This window comes from Heterodontus francisci, unplaced genomic scaffold (assembly GCF_036365525.1).
Source record: "Heterodontus francisci isolate sHetFra1 unplaced genomic scaffold, sHetFra1.hap1 HAP1_SCAFFOLD_1732, whole genome shotgun sequence".
Taxonomy (NCBI): domain Eukaryota; kingdom Metazoa; phylum Chordata; class Chondrichthyes; order Heterodontiformes; family Heterodontidae; genus Heterodontus; species Heterodontus francisci.
Window position 1 is genome coordinate 40207 of NW_027140899.1, and position 4794 is coordinate 45000.

Sequence of the window (4794 nt, forward strand, 5' to 3'; positions counted from 1 at the left end):
GAATCCCGCGGGATTTCGGGATCGAATCTGCGGGTGGAATCGGCACCTCGTCCCGCTGTCCGGTTCCCCCCCCCCCGTCGACTGCAACGGGTTTCCGAGGCCCGTCGGTCAGGCGCGGTTCGCTCCGCAATCCGCCGGCCGATCGGCACCGGGCGGGGCTCTACGGAAAGAGGGGACCCTCCCGCGTCGAGTGCCGGCGCACCGACCCCGCAGGCTGACCGGGAAGGTGAAGACTCACCCCGCTGAATGCCCGGCCCCGGCTACCCTCCGGCTCCGGGGCCATAACTTCGGGGAGGGAGGTCCGATCCCCGCGCGGTCGACGGCAGGCGGTAGGGCTCGGAGGGGCGCGGCCTGGTCCGCGAGTGCCCCGGCGCCGCCCCTCTGCCCGTCCGAGGGACAGTAGGAAATGGCCATACCGCTTTCCGGCCGATTGCCGCCGGACGTCCGGCCGCATTCCCTCGGTCGGCGCGGTCGGCGGTAGCCGGGGGCGAGGGGCATCGGGCGGTGGCGGAACCAGGCCGGCCCGACCGCTGGGGGCCGCCCGGGCGACGTTTGAATCTGTCGGGTCGGACCGCCGAATCCCGCGGGATTTCGGGATCGAATCTGCGGGTGGAATCGGCACCTCGTCCCGCTGTCCGGTTCCCCCCCGTCGACTGCAACGGGTTTCCGAGGCCCGTCGGTCAGGCGCGGTTCGCTCCGCAATCCGCCGGCCGATCGGCACCGGGCGGGGCTCTACGGAAAGAGGGGACCCTCCCGCGTCGAGTGCCGGCGCACCGACCCCGCAGGCTGACCGGGAAGGTGAAGACTCACCCCGCTGAATGCCCGGCCCCGGGAACCCTCCGGCGCCGGGGCCATAACTTCGGGGAGGAAGGTCCGAGCTCCGCGCGGTCGACGGCAGGTGAAAGGGGCCGGTGCGCCGCGGAAGGCGACAGCAGTCCCGTCAGGCTGCACCTCTGCTCGGGCGAACGGCGTCAGGAAAAGGGGAGAGCACTTCCCCACCGATAGCTCCGGAACGCCCGGACCCATTGGCCCGCGGCACCGGTGGCTGCTAGAGGGGCTCCGGCGCCGTCAGCCGGGGTACGTCCCAGGCCGGCCGGACGGCGGGCAGCCGGAGGCAACGGCCTGGAACGGAGCCAGACTTGAGTCGTTCCGTGCCGTGGGCAAAAAGGCAGGGCTGCGGGTCAGCGCAGTTTGGCAAACCTAGCCGCAAGTGCGGGAAGGGCGGAGGAGCACACGGACGCCGCCTTCCCAAACTGAGCCCAAAGTGCCCAGGCATGCCCCCTTGATCTCGCCTAATCAGTGAGCCCAAAATAATTTCAGAGTGTGGAAACCTGATCCAAAAAGGTCGAAAAGAACGGCCAGAGATCAAGTCCGAAAGGGGAAATCAGTAACAAGCAAGCAGAGTAATCATTAACCAAAAAGCGCAAAATTATGTTAAAAGTGTGAAATCATTAACCAAAAAGTCGAAAATAATGTCCAGAGACCAAGTCCGAAAGTACAAATAATTAACCAGTAAGCAGAGTCATCATTAACCAAAAATCGCAAAAGTAAGTAAAAAGTATGAAATCATTAACCAAAAATCGCAAAAGTAAGTAAAAAGTGTGAAATCATTAACCAAAAACTCGAAAATAATGTGCAGAGACTAAGTCCGAAAGGGCAAATGGTTAACCAGTAAGCAGAGTCATCATTAACCAAAAATCGCAAAAGTAAGTAAAAAGTGTGAAATCATTAACCAAAAATCGCAAAAGTAAGTAAAAAGTGTGAAATCATTAACCAAAAACTCGAAAATAATCTCCAGAGACTAAGTCCGAAAGGGCAAATGGTTAACCAGTAAGCAGAGTAATCATTAACCAAAAAGGGCAAAAGTAAGTAAAAAGTATGAAATCATTAACCAAAAAGCACAAAATTAAGTTAAAAGTGTGAAATCATTAACCAAAATGTCGAAAACAATGTCCAGAGACTAAGTCCGAAAGGGCAAATGGTTAACCAGTAAGCAGAGTAATCATTAACCAAAAGGCGCAAAAGTAAGTAAAAAGTATGAAATCATTAACCAAAAAGCGCAAAAATATGTTAAAAGTGTGAAATCATTAACCAAAAAGTCGAAAATAATGTGCAGAGACTAAGTCCGAAAGGGCAAATGGTTAACCAGTAAGCAGAGTAATCATTAACCAAAAGGCGCAAAAGTAAGTAAAAAGTATGAAATCAGTAACCAAAAAGCGCAAAAATATGTTAAAAGTGTGAAATCATTAACCAAAAACTCGAAAATAATGTGCAGAGACTAAGTCCGAAAGGGCAAATAATTAACCAGTAAGCAGAGTAATCATTAACCAAAAATCGCAAAAGTAAGTAAAAAGTGTGAAATCATTAACCAAAAACTCGAAAATAATGTCCAGAGACCAAGTCCGAAAGGGCAAATGGTTAACCAGTAAGCAGAGTAATCATTAACCAAAAAGGGCAAAAGTAAGTAAAAAGTATGAAATCATTAACCAAAAAGCACAAAATTAAGTTAAAAGTGTGAAATCATTAACCAAAAAGTCGAAAATAATCTCCAGAGACTAAGTGCGAAAGGGCAAATGGTTAACCAGTAAGCAGAGTCATCATTAACCAAAAATCGCAAAAGTAAGTAAAAAGTGTGAAATCATTAACCAAAAACCCGAAAATAATGTCCAGAGACTAAGTCCAAAAGGGCAAATGGTTAACCAGTAAGCAGAGTAATCATTAACCAAAAATCGCAAAAGTAAGTAAAAAGTGTGAAATCATTAACCAAAAACTCGAAAATAATCTCCAGAGACTAAGTCCGAAAGGGCAAATGGTTAACCAGTAAGCAGAGTAATCATTAACCAAAAATCGCAAAAGTAAGTAAAAAGTGTGAAATCATTAACCAAAAACTCGAAAATAATCTCCAGAGACTAAGTCCGAAAGGGCAAATGGTTAACCAGTAAGCAGAGTAATCATTAACCAAAAATCGCAAAAGTAAGTAAAAAGTGTGAAATCATTAACCAAAAACTCGAAAATAATGTCCAGAGACTAAGTCCGAAAGGGCAAATGGTTAACCAGTAAGCAGAGTAATCATTAACCAAAAGGCGCAAAAGTAAGTAAAAAGTATGAAATCAGTAACCAAAAAGCGCAAAAATATGTTAAAAGTGTGAAATCATTAACCAAAAACTCGAAAATAATGTCCAGAGACTAAGTCCGAAAGGGCAAATGGTTAACCAGTAAGCAGAGTAATCAGTAACCAAAAAGGGCAAAAGTAAGTAAAAAGTGTGAAATCATTAACCAAAAACCCAAAAATAATGTCCAGAGACTAAGTCCGAAAGGGCAAATGGTTAACCAGTAAGCAGAGTAATCATTAACCAAAAATCGCAAAAGTAAGTAAAAAGTATGAAATCATTAACCAAAAAGCACAAAATTAAGTTAAAAGTGTGAAATCATTAACCAAAATGTCGAAAACAATGTCCAGAGACTAAGTCCGAAAGGGCAAATGGTTAACCAGTAAGCAGAGTAATCATTAACCAAAAATCGCAAAATTAAGTTAAAAGTGTGAAATCATTAACCAAAATGTCGAAAACAATGTCCAGAGACTAAGTCCGAAAGGGCAAATGGTTAACCAGTAAGCAGAGTAATCATTAACCAAAAATCGCAAAAGTAAGTAAAAAGTGTGAAATCATTAACCAAAAACTCGAAAATAATGTCCAGAGACTAAGTCCGAAAGGGCAAATGGTTAACCAGTAAGCAGAGTAATCATTAACCAAAAGGCGCAAAAGTAAGTAAAAAGTATGAAATCATTAACCAAAAAGCGCAAAAATATGTTAAAAGTGTGAAATCATTAACCAAAAAGTCGAAAATAATGTGCAGAGACTAAGTCCGAAAGGGCAAATGGTTAACCAGTAAGCAGAGTAATCATTAACCAAAAAGCGCAAAAATATGTTAAAAGTGTGAAATCATTAACCAAAAACTCGAAAATAATGTCCAGAGACTAAGTCCGAAAGGGCAAATAATTAACCAGTAAGCAGAGTAATCATTAACCAAAAAGCGCAAAAGTAAGTAAAAAGTGTGAAATCATTAACCAAAAAGTCGAAAATAATGCCCAGAGACTAAGTCCGAAAGGGCAAATGGTTAACCAGAAAATCCGTCGAATAATGTCCAGAGACTAAGTCCGAAAGGGCAAATGGTTAACCAGTGGAAGGGCGATCAAGCGGAAAAATTTGCCCCGGTTACCCGGGATGGAGTTCCAGAGGTCCGGCCAGAGTTGTCAAATTCGTCCCGCTGATCGGACGCTTGTCATTCGGGTGGCTGGGGGTTGGCGGGGTATCTGCACAGTAGTAGGAGGTGGCAAGTCGGGACTTGGACGTTTATTCCAAGAGTCCACCCGAGCCTCCAGGTCTGCAGAGACCGACCCTAGCTGCCGCCCAACCGACTTTTAAGCCTTTTTCGGATGGGGATTTTTTCCCATTTTCGTCCATTTTTCGGGTTTTCTGTCGGGCTTAATAGGCGGCAGCCTGACCCCCGGCCGAGGCGGGGGGCGCACTCTCCCTTGCGTAAGGGTCCGGATTTGCCCCGGAAAGTGCCCCCGACGGCCTCCCGACCCGGGTGCCTGCAGGGCGGGGGGAAAGGGTAGTCCCAGCCGCAGGAAATCATTAACCAAAAGACTTAGCCGTCGGGGCAGAGGCTAAGACCCGGGCTGGTGAAATCATTAACCAAAAGGAATGCACCCTTTTCCGAAAGTGCAGGCCGAAATAAGGCGAGCCTTGGGCCGGGAAGGCCAAAACCCCCAACTCATGGAAGTGTATGGGG